This window comes from Notamacropus eugenii, chromosome 1 (genome assembly GCF_028372415.1).
Source record: "Notamacropus eugenii isolate mMacEug1 chromosome 1, mMacEug1.pri_v2, whole genome shotgun sequence".
Classification (NCBI taxonomy): domain Eukaryota; kingdom Metazoa; phylum Chordata; class Mammalia; order Diprotodontia; family Macropodidae; genus Notamacropus; species Notamacropus eugenii.
The window spans coordinates 481,173,096-481,189,248 of NC_092872.1; positions in this window are offsets into that span (position 1 = coordinate 481,173,096).

The following is a 16,153-nucleotide window of genomic DNA, read 5'->3' on the forward strand; positions in this document are numbered from 1 at the left end:
TAATTGCTTATGTATCTTTGAAACAAACATTTGTTTCCATTCAGTGGCTTCCCTTCTTATCCTAAGTGCATTGAGTTTATTTGTAATTGAAGCTATCTGTTTTCTCTTTTGTATCATGTTTATCTTGTGTTCTATTAAGAATATATCTCCTACCCTTGACTGTAAGAAGTATGTAATCTGTTTCTCTTCTAACTTTTTATAGTATGATCTTTAATATAAACTTATATATCCATTTAGAATAAATATATTGTGGAGTGTGGTACAAGATGTTGATCTAAGTTTAATTGCTGCCAGACTATTTTCCAGTTTTCCCAACAGTTTTTATTTTTAATCAAATAGGGAGTTCTTGTCTAAGTAACTTATTTTTTTTCTCATTATCCAACACTGGGTTATTAAGTTCCATTATTTCTTATTCTTCTTTATCTAATGTCTTCCATTGATCTAGTTCTCTATTGTTAAACACTACCAGATGGTTTTGATAACTCCTGCTTTATCATATAGCTTGATAATTGGAAGTACAATTTTCCTTCTTCTCTACCATTTTTCATCATTTCCCTTGATATTCTAGGTCTTTTGTTTTTCCAAATGAATTTTGTTATTATGTTTTGATAACCTAATTTGATAATTTGATGGATATAATATTAAATGTGTAAATTAATATTGGTCGTATTATAATTTTTTTATATTGCCATGTCACATCAATGAGCACTGAATATTCTTCCAGCTATCGAAATTAGTCTCTATTACTTTAAGAAGCACTTTTTAATTGAATCTATACATTATGTGCTTTGGTAGATGATCCTGAGATACTTTATACATTTTGTAGCTATTTGGAATGGGATTTCCCTTTCTGTTATTTTCAGGCAGGGCTTCTTGGCAAAGACAAGAATTTTAGCCAGGACTTGGAAGAAGCCAGAAGGCAAAGATGAGGAGAGAGAGCATGCTAGGCATGGGTGACAACCAGGGAAAAGGCACTGAGTTGGGAGTTGTAGTGTCTTGTGATAGGGCCATTAAGACCAATGTCACTGGATCAAAGAGTTGGGGAAGAGGATAGGGAGTGAGTGTAAAGTGTAAGAAGGCTAGAAAGAAAGAACTGATGGAATCTGAATGCAGATCAAAGCATACTGCTTTTTAACTTTATTTTTCTTGGGGGTTTTTTTGTCTGTGTTTTCTTTCACAATATGACTAATATGGAAATATGTTTTGCATGACTGCACATCTATAACATATCAAATTGCTTGCCTTCTCAATAACAGGAGAAAGGAAGGGAGAGAATTTGGAACTCAAAATTGTAAAAAAATGAAGGTTAAAAATTATTGTTACATGTAAATGGAAAACTTTTAAAATTTAAATATAAACAATAAATGTCTTCTTAAAAATAGTAATAAAAAAGAAGACTGGAAAGGGCTTATGTTATGATGGCATCCAAAGTCAAAAAGATTTTAAACATTCTCACAGAATGTTAGAGCTGGTAGGAAATTACCAGCTAATCCAACCTCCTTATTTAAGAGATGATAAAATTTTAGCTCAGAGAGTCACCTGCCCAAGGTCACACCGTTAATAACCAGCAGAACCAGAATACAAACTGAATCTTTTCATTCTAAATCAAATGCTGTGCCCACTACACCAGGCTTCCTCTAAGGAGCCTTTTAAGGCTGATCAGAAGACTGGTGTCTGGTCTGCCCCAGCGGGTCATAATTAGGAATGAGTCAAGAAGCAGGCGATAATAGAAAGTCTTAGCAGACTGGAGGGAGGATAGGGAAAGTAAGGATTGTTTCTCACTTACTCTGCAGCAGTTAAATTTCCATTACTCTTCCTTTCACCTGCTTGCTGGTTTATTGACTCTGGCAGAGGCATTTCCTCTGTCTCATTCCTGAATTAGAATCCCCAGTTTGCACTGTTTCATGTTCTGGGATGAAGATGATACAACTACGCTGATAGTATGATAATGATGGCTGCTTGGATTTCTGTTGGACTTCAGGGTTTTCAAAGCACTTTATTCACCTCTGCTCTGTGGGGAGGGGTGTGAGTATCCTTATCCGTGTGTTATTGACGAGAAAACTGAGGCTCAGAGAGGTGAGGAGACTCACCAGAGGCAGCTTCCTCATGATGTTGCTAGTATGATAGCCAAGCTGTGTAACTTTAAGTTTAAAATTTCTCTCATTTTAGTTTTGCTGTTGTTTGGGCATTTCAATCAGATTTAATTCTTTGTGACCCCCTGTGAGGTTTTCCTGACAAAGATACTGGGGTGGTTTGCCATTTCCTTCTCCAGCTCATTTTACAGAAGAGGAAACTGAGGCAAACAAGGTTAAGTGACCTTGTCTAGGGTCACACAGCTAGTAAGTGTCTGAGACCAGATTTGAACCCATGAAGATGAGTCATCTTGATTCCAAGTCCAGCATTCCATTCACTGCGCTACCTAGCTGCCCTGTTATAGATTGACTGGGTCCTGATCAGAGCCTTTTGCACAAATTCAGTATGAGACTAGGCAAAGGAACAGCAAAGCTATAGAACCACCTAGAAAAACAGATTTAGAAGGGTATGAGAAAACCTCAGTGGGGAGACACTGCATATGGAGTAGGGGGAGCCAGCCTGGGTTCAGTCCTGCACTGTGCCCTACTGCCTGAGGAACCCTGGGCAGATCAGTTCCCCTCTCCGTGCTCAGACTCCTCTCTAAAGCTCCACGCTACGGGGTCTGATGAAGATGTACATTGGTGGAGGGCGTTTCCTTACTGGGAGTTCCTTATACCAGTGACCCAAACAAATTAAAACTAGACCCAGTTTAAAGAGAGAAGCTTCTTGTGGACAAGAGCTGCCAGCCCAGAAGACTGAGGTCCCTGACCTCCCAGCTCAGTCTGGGACAGAAATAGTAATACAAGGGCAAGTCAAGTCAGTCAACAAATACTTATTGAGTGCCTACTAGGAACCAGACCCTGTGCTAAGTGCTGGGAACATAAAACAGTCTCTGCGTATGAGATATTTAGAGTCTGGTGGGAAAAAGCATCGCATGAATGAGGCTGACAAGCACGGGGAGAAGTCTCTTTGAGGGGGTATCATGAGAAAGTCCAGAAAGTCAGCAGTACAGAATGAAGACACGGCTGTCCTGGGCATCCCTCTTACAATGGAGGTTCTGGAACAGGAGGCAGAGGTCAAGCATCCTTTCAAGGTGAGAGGTCCATGGGGAAGTGAACTTCCAGGGTGATACATCTGTGGATATATATATATACATATATATCCTGCTATATATAGCAGAGAAAGTCCAGAAAACTAGAAATATAGCTTGAAGTGGATACTTTGGCACAGCATTCATAAGCTGGGGCCTGTGAACTTTTAAAAATAATATTTGGGTAACTAAATTTCAATATAACTTGTTTCCTCAATGTTATTATATATTTTGTGAATTTAAAACCATTATTCTGAGCTGGGATTCATGGACTTCACCAATCTCCCAAAGGCACTCATGACACAAAAAAAGACGAAGAACCCCTACTTTAAGGTCTGCTGAGCATATTACATACATCATCTCATTGGATCCTCACAAATACCCTGAGATACTACAGGTATCATTACCCCTATTTTAAAGATGAGGAAACTGAAGATCAGGGAAGTTAATTAACCCATAATCACCTTGATAGTGAGGATCAGGCACAGGATTTAAACTCAGGTTTTGGCTGAGTTCAAACTCTTGTCTCCAAGTCTAATACTTTCCACCAAACCACACTGACTCATATGGTCTATTGGTTGTATCATGCCAGCAAACTTCCTTCCCTAATAGGTTGTAGACATAGAGATCACTACTGGATACACGTATCATCATTGTTGTTTTATAGTCATGTCCCACTCTATGTGAAGGTTTTTTTGGCAAAGATACTGGAGTGGTTTGCCATTTTCTTCTCTAGTATGTCCTCGTTTTACCGATGAGAAACTGAGGCAAGAAGGGGTTATGTGATTTGCCCAGAGTCACACAGTCAGTAAGTGTCTGAGGCTGATTTGAATGCAGGTGTTCCTGACTCCAGACCCCGTGCCTTATTCACTACACCACCTACCTGCTCTATAAATGTATACCCACTCAACGCAGGTGATAAATACATTACTAAAATATAGGCTAATCTTTCCACATCCAAGTTGATGTCACAACAGTAACTAACGTATGGTGATGAAGGGAGAAGATGGTGAGAAAGAAGAGCTTTCCAGACTCACGCCACGTTACTCCCCTTCCCACACTCTAGGTTCCTCCCCAACCACCCTCTTTTTTCCACAGTACCTGACACCCCATCTCTCATCTTTACCTTTGCACTGGCCATCCCAGATGCCAAGAGTTCCCTCCCTCCTCACCTGTGCCTCGCAGAATCCTTCTCTTTCTTCAAGACTTAGCTCAAGAGCTATCTTTTGATAACCTTTCTTGATTCCCAAATACTAGAGCCCTTCGCACTGTGTATTTATTTTATATTTACAATATTCTGTATATGTTTATATAAGTAATATCTCCCTTCATGGAATGTAATCTTCCGGAGAGCAAGAATTGTCTTTTTTTTCTTTTTAATCCCAGCAAAGTACCTGGCACATAATGAGTGCTTAGTAAGTGCTATTTACTTGATTAAGAAATGGCTCACAAATAAGGCATCATTTTTCCAGCAGCTTATTCAGTGTCACATCCTAAAGCCAGAGTCTGGAGAGAAAGGTTTCAAAGGACTTTCACTAGCTCCTCCACCATCACTGGATATCAAGGACCCCATAGGAGGGGGTTAATTGAGGGAGTTACTTGATCATCTTAACAGTGTTGGAGAATAATATACCTTCAGGGCTTTTGTTTATGTCTTCCTAACAAAGAGTATGGATAAGCACACATGGAATGTGTGTCTTGTTGGTCAGCCTGGAATAATTTGATTGACTGGGACTCTTGGTGGGAGGGGTTGGTATGATAGAGTCACTCTTTGGTGCTGGCCACTCAGTAGGAACTGAGGGACCCTCTTGATTCTCTTTTCACTCATTTCAACTTGTCTATGCAATCCTGAGAGCACAGCTGAGCTAAGATTAAGTCTTTCTGAGGCCAGCTTCCCCCAATACCCAGGAGTCACTAGTGGCTGTCTTTGGGCAAAGGGCACATGGGAATTTCATAGACTCATTCACGTAGCCCAAGAGGAGAGTTCTCAGACAACGTTGAGTTCCAGGTACCTGCCACCTAGAAATAAGAGCAAGATTGTCCCAATCATGTGGCAGGAACAGAGAGGGAAACCAGGTAGAGGAATGGTGAGAATTCCTGAACCCCAGTCTCCCAGAGAGAGAAATGGGAAATTTCTGGGCAGGACAATCCCAGAATCTAGCCATTTAGCCAGCTGAGGGGGATCTCCAGGGCAGTGCAGGAAATTCCAAGCTCAAGAGTTTGGGATTTAGCCCTTGTGTAGAAAATAGAACTCTCTTCCAGCAGCTCCCTTCTTGATGGATGAAAAATGAATGAATAAAAAAAGAAGAAATTATTAGGAACTCTGTTGCTCAATTATGTATAAAGTAATAAGACAATCTATATGAACTGAATGAATATTTACAAAAATATAAAATGTCTAGATTATTAGAACAAGAAATAGAGGGCTTACATAACTCAATCTCAGAAAGAAAGAAAAAAAAATGAAGCAAGCCACAAATGAACTCCCAAAGAAAAAACCCCAGAGCTAATTGGATTTAAAAGCTTATTCTATCAAACTTTTAAAGAGCAATTAATTCCAATTAATTTGGGGGAGGAGGGAAACCCTGGAAAAATAAAAAGGAAAAACAGGAGTCCTACCAAATTCTATAATGTGAATTTGGTCTTGATACCTAAATCAGGGAGAGTCAAAACAGAAAAAGAAAATTATAGATCTATGTCTTCAATGAAAATTTACATAAATAATTTTAAATAAAATTCTAGCAAGGAGACTATAGGAATATATCATAAAGATTATACACTGTGGAATTTTTCCAGGAATTCAGGTCTGGTTCAGATTAGGAAAACTATAAACAAAATTGACTATATTAATAATGAAAAAACAAAAATCATATGATGATATCACCAAATGCAGAAAAAAAACCTTTGACCCTCACATGAAGAGGATGCCAAGGCAAACTTCTCTTGCCAAGGTGAACCCCTCTACATGTATAAGTGATCCTATTCCATCCCATCATCTCCAGCAGATTGCCACCCCAACCCCATCATCCCTGTCCCTTCATTTATCTTAATTCGCTCCTTGTCTACTGGCTGCTTCCCTACTGCCTGAAACATGCCCATTTTTTCCCTACCCTCAGAAAATCTCCACTTGACTCAAGCATCCCCACCATCCGTCCATCATCCTGCCTGTCTCCACCCTCTTGTGATTAAACTCATCTACAGTAAATGCCTTCCCTCCCTTTCCTCTTACCCTATTCTTAACTCGTTACAGTCTGTCTTCAGACCATCATTCAGCTAAAACTGCTCTCTCCCAAATTACTGACAATTGGCTAACTGCAGAATCTAATTGTCTTTGCTAAATTCCCACCCTTTTTGACCTCTCTGCAGCATTCAAGACTATCCATCACTCTCTTCTCCTTGACACTCTCTTTTCTATAGGTTTAAGTGACACTATGCTCTCCTAGTTTTCCTCCACCTATATGACTGATCTTTCCCAGTCTCCTTTGCTGGATTCTCATCCAGACCATGCCCTCTCACCAGGGGTGTCCCTCAGGGCTCTGTTCTGTGAACTCTTCTCTTTCTTTTTTTTTTTTTTTTAATTTTGTGATATCATTAGTTCCCATAGAGTCCATGATTATCTCTTTGCTGATGATTCTCAGATCTCTCAAATAGGCCCCCTTTTCTCCTCTGCATTATTGCAATAGCCTTCTGGTTGGCCTCCCTGCCTCCCAAGGTCTCTCTCTCCAATTCATCCTCCACTGAGCCCTCAGTGCTCTTCCTAAAGTGCAGGTCTGACCATGTCACATACACACTTTCCTCCCCACTCCTCCCACACACACACTCAATAAACTCCAATGGCTCCCTATCACATATAAAATCTCTTTGGCATTCAAAGCCTTTTATAATCCAACCTTTCGTATCTCTATGGTCTCCACACACACTGCATTTCAGTGACACTGACCTCCTTGCTGTTCCAACTCTGGACATTTTCTCTGGCTGTCTCCCATGCCCAGAATTCTCTCCTTCCTCACCTCCACCTACTGATTTCCCTGGTTTCCTTCAAGTCCAGGTTAAAATTTCACCTTCTGGGGTAGCTAGGTAGCACAGTGTATAGAACAATGAGTCCTGGAATCAGGAGGACCAGAGTTCAAATCTGCCTTCAGACACTAACTAGCTGTGACCCTGGGCAAGTCACTTAACTCTGTTTCACACACAAACACACAGTTCTCACTTTCTACAGGAAGCCTTTCCTAATCTCCCTTAATTTTGCACTTTCCCTCGGTAGATTATCTCCTTTCTATAGCTTATTTATACATTTGTGTTTTCACATTGTCCCTCCCATTAGACTGAAGTCCTTGAGAGGAGGAACTGTCTTTTGCCTTTCTTTATATCCCTAGAACTTAGCACAGAACCTGGCACATAAAAGGTGCTTAATAAATGCTTATTGATTGGTAGATTCCAGGGTTTTCTAAGTACACAATCATATTATCGGAAAAAGTAATAATTCTGTTGCTTCTTTTACTTATTCCTCAATTTCTTTTTTTCTTTCGTCTTTTTACTATAGCTAGCATTTCTAGCACTATGTCAAATAAAATAGGTAACAATGGACATCTGATCTAATTGGAAAGGATTCTGGTTTATCTCCATTATGTATGATATAAGTTCTTGGCTTTAGATATATCCTATTTATCATGTTAAAGAAAGATCCATTTATTCCTATGTTATGTGGGTGGATTTAACAGATATGAGTGCTATCATCTGTCAAAAGTTTGGTCTGCATCTACTGATATAATCATATGATTTTTGTTGTTTTGGTTATTAATATAGTTAATTAAGTCTATTGTTTTCCTAATATTAAAATAGCCCTGCATTCCTGATATAAATCCAACTTGATTGTACTGTATGATCTTTGTGACATGTTGTTATAATTTCCTTGCTAATATTTTATTTAAAATTTTTGCATCAGTATTCATTAGGTGTACTGGTCTGTAGTCTGTTTTTTGCTGTTTTGACTCTTCCTGGTTTAGGTGTCAAGACCATATTTATACCACAGATAGAATGTAATAGGATTCCTTCTTTTGTTATTTTTGCCAACAGCTTGTATAATATTGAAAGTCATTTTTCCTTGAAAGTTGGGTAGATTTAGCTTATGAATCCATCTGATCCTGGATTGTTTCATTTTGTTTTCGTTTGGGAGTTTATGCCTCATACAATGTCTTTTTCTAACACTGGATTGTCTAAATTCTTTGTTTCTCCTGCTAATCTGGATATTCTATATTTTTGTATTTTCATTTCATTTCATTTCTTAGTTTCATTGGAATATAGTTGAGCAAAAAGAGTTTCTAATAATACTCTTAATTTCTTCATTTGTAGTGAATTCTCTTTTTTCATTTTTGTTACTTGTAATTTGGTTTTCTTCTTGCTTTTAATCAAATTAACTAATTGTTTATTCTTTTTATTCCTCCCCACCCCCAACAAAACAGATATTAGTGGTATTATTAATACAATGTAGGGTTTTTTCTTTCAATTGCTAATCGCTTTCTTGATTTTCAGGATTACTATTTTAATAGTAACTAAAAAGTAGTTTCTTGATTTGTTAGTTTTCTAGGTTGGTGTTTTGTTGGTTTTTTTTGTCATTGCATTCCCAATTTGTCAATTTGCTCTTTCTTTCATGGTGATGAAAGTGCTTAGAGATATACTTTTTTCCCCCAAGGACTGCTTTGGCTGCATCCTAAACATTTTGTTATGTTAACTCATTGTTGTCATTGTCCTTAATGAAATTATTTATTGTTTCTATGATTTGTTCTTTAACCTACTCTTTCTTTAGGATTAAGTTATTTAGTTTCTAATAGATTTTTAATATTTATTTCAGTGACTCTTTAATAACATTTTTATTTCACTTTGGTCAGGAAACATGTTTAATAATTTTTGCCTTTCTGCAATTGTTTGTGAATCTTTTTATACCTTAAATAAAAAAAAAAAGCTCTCAGTTTCTGTGAAGGTACCATGCAAAGCTCAGGTATATTTATACTCCTTCTATAGCATATTTAAATTTTCTAAAATCTATTCAGAGTCTTCATTTCTTTTTTGTTTATTTTTGTTAAATTTATCTAGAAATGAAAGGGTTACATTGAGGTCCTACAGTATTATAATTTTACTATTTTTTCCCATAACTCATTTAACATTCCTTTCAAGTATTTATGTGCTGTGCCATGTGGTGTATATATGTTTAACTCATTATCTATGGTACCTTTCAGCAAAATGTAATTTCTCTATTTATCTCTTTTAATTAAGTCTTTTTTGTTGTTGTTGCTTTGTCTGAGATCCTTCTTTCAGCATCATCAAAATAAAACAAAACCATTTCTAGGTCCTCAATCTCATTTGACTATATCTATGACCCCTAATGACAACCGCCCTTCCCCCTCCATTAGAATATAAACAGTTTATCCTTGTAAAGTCCCTTTATGTATGCTTTTTTATTCTTCTCTTTACCCCCCCCCCATTTGTATTTCAAAGTTTCTATTCAGCCCAGTCTTTTCATCATGAATGTTTGAAAGTCTGTTTAATTGAACATCCATTTTTCCCCCTGAAAAGATTATGGTCAGTTTTGCTGCATAAGTCATTCTTAGTTGTAAGCCTGTATCTTTTGCCTTTTGTAATATCACATTCCATGTTCTCTGCTTCTTTATTGTGTTAGCTGCTCAATCTCATGTGATCCTGACTGTGGTTCCTTGGTATTTGAATTCTTTCTTTCTGGCCACTTGCAGCAATTTTGCTTTCATCTGGAAGCTTAAAATTTTGGCAGTGACATTCCTGGAAGTTTTTATTTTGGAGTTTCTTTCCATATTCACTTTTCCCTCTTGTTATAATATGTCTGGAGAATTTTATTTCATTATTTCTAGAAATATGATATCTAGGTCCCTAGTCATGGATTTCATTCAGGGCAGTCCAATGACTGTGAAGTTATCTTACCTTGATCTGTTTTCTATGTCCGTTTTTTTTTTTTTTTCAGTATTAGCTTACTCTTTTTTTTCAATTTTTTAAATCTTTTGACTTTGTTTTACTACTTCACATAGTCTCCTGAAATCATTAACTGCTATTTGGTCCATTCTAATTTTTAGAGAGTTTAAGTTTAGATTAAGATTTGCTATCTCTTGTGTTAAGTTGTTAATTCTTTTTTTCTAAGTCTCCCCTCCATAGTTTTCATTTCATGTATAATATATTTTTAACTCTTTTTAAACTCTTGGATAATTTCTTCTAGAAATTTTAATTCATCTTGTGGGCAAGTTTTTTCTTTCTTTGAGGTTTTTATTATGGTTATTTCGGAGTTATCCTCCTATTTCCAGTTTTGTGTCTTAGGCATTCCTGGCACGATAAAAATTCCTTTTTGTTTGTTTGATTATATGTTTATTTACTCATTTTTTGGTACTGAGGCCCTATTCATCTGGGTAGTGAGGGGAGATATTAAGCAGGTTGAATCTTGGATCAATCTTGTTGAGGCCTTTTTCTTTCATCTGAGGGCCTTTCCTTTGTCTCAGAAGTTAAGTTCTAGGTCCCACTTACTCTAGGGATCAGACCAAGTTGAAAATCTTTTCTTTACCCAAAAGACCTTTCATCTACCCTAGGGTTCTTTCCTTCTGCTGTACTCTCTCTTTCCTCGGAAGAGGTCAGACTAAATTACAACCACTTCCTTGGCCCCATGCCCTTTCTTTCACCCAGGATACCAAAATTCACCCTTCGTTTTGGATCAGCCTTAATTGAAGTCCTTTCTTTGGAAGGGAGTGAGAGGAAAGAAAGGCTTTTTCTTTAATTCACAGCTAAGGTCAAAGTCACCCCTCTTCTTGTGCAGTGGACCTAATTGAGGCCTCTTCCTGGATGTGGAGGAAAAGAAGGGGAACTTTTTATTTACCTCATGACTCAGTCTAAGGTTGCACTCCCCCCCCCAACTCCGCCAGCCTCCTAGGATCATACTACATTGAAGGCCTTTTTCTTCCGCAACCAGTTAAGGCCCCTTTCCCTCTTTTTTCCTTTGTGCTGAAGTTCTTCACTTCATTCCTCAGGGGAAATAAATTATATTAAATACTTGCCAAATAAGATGAGTTGTGTGGTAATCAGGTTGTTGTATAGTGGCAAGTAAGAGCCAAGCTTTATCATTCCCTTCTACTCTACCATCTACCAAGTTCAGTACCAATAATATATTAGTGGAATTGATTTCCCATAGCCCTTCCATTTTCCTTCTTCTTTGCTAATTTTCTGGATGCTGACACAAATTTATAAGAGTATTCCAAAAGATAAGTAGTCAGTGAATATAAATAGGAATTCTAGAAAGAATAGATATGTTATTGATAACCACATGAAAAATTTCCTAAACTTTCTAATTATCAGAAAAAATACCAATGAACACACCTCTGATTCACCACCTTACACTCATTAAACCAGGAGAGATTGTTTAAAAATTATCAAATTCAGTTTTGACAGGGCTGTGGGAAAGCAGGCATACTATTTCATGATGAAGCTGTGAGTTGATAGAATCATTTTATTTTATTTTTTTTATCTTTTTTAAAAAATTTATTTAACTTTTAACATTCATTTTCATAAAATTTTGGGTTCCAAATTTTCTCCCCATTTGTCCCCTCCCCCCACCCCAAAACACTGAGCATTCTAATTGCCCCTATCACCAATCTGCCCTCTCTTCTATCATCCTTCCCTTCCGTTGTCCCCATCTTTTCTTTTGTCCTGTAGGGCCAGATAACTTTCTATACTCCATTACCTGTATTTCTTATTTCCTAGTAGCAAGAACAGTACTCGACAGTTGTTCCTAACACTTTGAGTTCCAGCTTCTCTTCATCCCTCCCTCCCCACCCATTCCCTTTGGAAGGCAAGCAATTCAATACAGGCCATATCTGTGTAGTTTTGCAAATGACTTCCATAATAGTTGTGTTGTGTAAGACTAACTATATTTCCCTCCATCCTATCCTGCCTCCCATTGCTTCTATTCTCTTTTTTGATCCTGTCCCTGATCCTGTCCCTCCCCAAGAGTGTTGACTTCAAATTGCTCCCTCCTCCCATTGCCCTCCCTTCCATCATCCCCCCCACCCTGCTTATCCCCTTCTTCCCCACTTTCCTGTATTGTAAGATAGGTTTTCATACCAAAATGAGTGTGCATTTTATTCCTTCCTTTAGTGGAATGTGATGAGAGTAAGCTTCATGTTTTTCTCTCACCTCCCCTCTTTTTCCCTCCACTAAAAAGTCTTTTGCTTGCCTCTTTTATGAGAGATAATTTGCCCCATTCCATTTCTCCCTTTCTCCTCCCAATATATTTCTCTCTCACCACTTAATTTCATTTTTTAAGATATGATCTCATCCTATTCAATTCACTCTGTGCTCTCTGTCTCTGTGTGTGTGTGCATGTGTGTGTGCATGTGTATGTGTGTGTGTGTGTGTGTGTGTGTGTGTGTGTGTGTGTGTGTGTGTAATCCCACCCAGTACCCAGATACTGAAAAGGTTTCAAGAGTTACAAATATTGTCTTTCCATGTAGGAATGTAAACAGTTCAACTTTAGTAAGTCCTTTATGACTTCTCTTTGCTGTTTACCTTTTCATGCTTCTCTTCATTCTTGTGTTTGAAAGTCAAATTTTCTTTTCAGCTCTGGTCTTTTCATCAAGAATTCTTGAAAGTCCTTGATTTCACTGAAAGACCATTTTCCCCCCCGAAGTATTATACTCAGTTTTGCTGGGTAGGTGATTCTTGGTTTTAGTCCTAGTTCCTTTGACTTCTGGAATATCGTATTCCAAGCCCTTCAGTCCCTTAATGTAGAAGCTGTTAGATCTTGTGTTATCCTGATTGTATTTCCACAATACTTGAATTGTTTCTTTCTAGCTGCTTGCAGTATTTTCTCCTTGACCAGGGAACTCTGGAATTTGGTCACAATGTTCCTAGGAGTTTCTCTTTTTGGATCTCTTTCAGGCAGTGATCAGTGGATTCCTTCAATACTTATTTTGCCTTCTGGTTCTAGAATCTCAGGGCAGTTTTCCTTGATAATTTCATGAAAGATGATGTCTAGGCTCTTTTTTTGATCATGGCTTTCAGGTAGTCCCATAATTTTTAAATTGTCTCTCCTGGATCTATTTTCCAGGTCAGTTGTTTTTCCAATGAGATATTTCACATTATCTTCCATTTTTTCATTCTTTTGGTTTTGTTTTGTGATTTCTTGGTTTCTCATAAAGTCATTAGCCTCTATCTGTTCCATTCTAATTTTGAAAGAACTATTTTCTTCAGTGAGCTTTTGAACCTCCTTTTCCATTTGGCTAATTCTGCTTTTGAAAGCATTCTTCTCCTCATTGGCTTTTTGAACCTCTTTTGCCAATTGAGTTAGCCTATTTTTCAAGGTGTTATTTTCTTCAGCATTTTTGGGGGTCTCCTTTAGCAGGATGTGGACCTGCTTTTCATGCTTTTCTTGCATCTCTCTCATTTCTCTTCCCAGTTTTTCCTCCACCTCTCTAACTTGATTTTCAAAATCCTTTTTGAGCTCTTCCATGGCCTGAGCCCATTGAATATTAATTATGGATATTTGGGATACAGAAGCCTTGACGTTTATGTCTTTCCCTGATGGTAAGCATTGTTCTTCCTCATCAAAAAGGATGGGAGGAGATATCTGTTCACCAAGAAAGTAGCCTTTCTATGGTCTTATTTTTTTCCCCCTTTTCTGCACATTTTCCCAGCCAGTGACTTGACTTCTGAGTTTCCTTTCCACACCCACCACGCCTCCAGATCCACCCAGCTAGTGCTTAGGGGCTGAGATTCAAATGCTGCTTCCCAGCCTCAGGGCTTTTGGCAGGGGGTGGGGCTGTTATTCAGTGTGGGATTAAGTTCAGCTGCTCAGGTGGGGCAGGGCCTCCACACAGGGCTCAGTTCCCTCAGGGGGTTTATGTGGAGACCTTCAACAATGGATCCAAGCTCCTGCCTGCTTTGGGAGCCCCTGTCTGCTGCTGCCTCTGCTGCTGCCTCCCGAGGGGGCCTGAGTTATGGGGACACCCCACTCCCCTCTCGGCGAGCCAAAAAGACTCTCCCACTGACCTTTGGCTCCTGTGGATGGAGGGACCTGCGCAGCCGCTGGAGATTCTGTCCCTGGAGCCTGCTCGGATCTGCTCCTCTTGGCGCCACGCGACGAAGGAAGGGCTGGGTTCTGCTCTGGTCCAGTGTGATGGACCTTTTGAGTCAATTTTTCAGGTCTCTCTGGAACAGAAATCTCTTCCACTCCATTGTTCTGTGGCTTCTGCTGCTCCAGAATTTGTTGGGAGTTCTTCTTTACCGGTATTTTATGGACATGGGTTTGGAGCTAGCATACGTGTATCTTTCTACTCCGCCATCTTGGCTCAACCCTCATAGAATCATTTTAGAAAGCAATATGGCAACCCTGTAAAAAGAGCTATAGAACTGTTCACATCCTTTGGACTCACTATTCACACTATCAGTGCTATAACCTAAGGATGTTATTGAAAGAATTAAAAAAATTTTTTCTGAACAAGAATACTAATGATAGAGTTATTCCTAATAGCCAAACAAAGTTAAACAATTAGGAAATGGCTTAAGAAATCATCATGGATGAACCTAATGAATGCATTCTAAGAAATGATAAATATAAACACTGCAAAGAAATATGGGAACTTATACACAGTTATGCAGTGACAGCATGTAATGGGAGTTAAAAATCTTCCCTACCCATTAACAGGTCTCAGGCGGAGTTTGATTAGGGAATACTTGTTTGCTTGAAGGTGTTCACACCTTTTGGTAATTAGGCACTGAAGCACACTGGATTGTGATGCCTTCTGGCTCTATATATACTCTGAGGTGAGGTTTTTTGCTTTGGGGCTCAGTCATTGGGAGAGTGTTCCTATGATTAGGTCAGATGAGACTCTGGGAAGCTGCTAAGGAGCCTTTGAAAACAGATGTTGGTGCTTGTCTCTCTGGTAACTATGTACGTACATAATGGTCAGACAGTTGGATCTGTCCATTAATCTGCGATGTATGTCTTGCCTGTGGTCTGACAGTTGGAAGGCCTGTCTGTTGGTCCTGCTTGTGGTATATGTGTTTGATTAAAGTGATTGTTGATCTCTCAAAAGTTGCTTTCTTTTTAGAAAAGCAAGTCTAAGAACCTGTGCAGCAGGCCCTCCTGTGTATGCCAGGGTGCTTACTGCTACACTGCATCACAGCATGACAATTTTTCTGGTGCCTGTGATAAGAGTACAAAATGCACCCAGGACAAGAAGTTGAGTGAGATGGAGAGACCAAGACACCACAAGGAAAGAAACTGGACCCCAGGGCATTGCTCCATGAAGGTAAGATAGAGATCCTGGGCTCCCTAGAAGAGAACAATGATATCCAGTAGCTTCATGTCTTATCTTATTCTTCTTTCTAATGAGGTACTGATTTCAGTTATTTCTTCCTGATGGAAGAACGTAATTGTTGTCAGTGCTTTTCATCTCAATGTCCTGAGGCAAAGCCCTAATCATCCCACTGTGGGTATAGCTTTGTTGAATTAAATCATGAGAATAACAATACGCACACTGACCACAAAATGTAGCAATGATAATGCTTTACATCATCATCATCATCACTTACATGCAAACATTTGTTCAATTACACAAAATACTTGAGCAACAATCCACATGGTAGGATAGCTACTTGTTCTTGTACTATTTCTGTGCAAGTATCATCAAAAACAGATGAGAGGAATGAAATAACAGTGATGATGAAAATGATAATAATAGCACAATCCCCCAAATTCACAGAACCAAAGGAAATGAGAAAGAAGACATAGAAACAAAGAGAACATTTTTATTTTTTGCTAAAATTAATATATACATGTTTTAGAATTATAAATTTTATTGTCATTTAAAAGTTTTATTTTACGTACCATAAGTTTTAGGATTTATTTAAAATTTTCAGCTTTGTTCATTGTATTTCAGTTTCAAATTAAATAAATAAGTATATGCCTGCTGAATTTTGTTG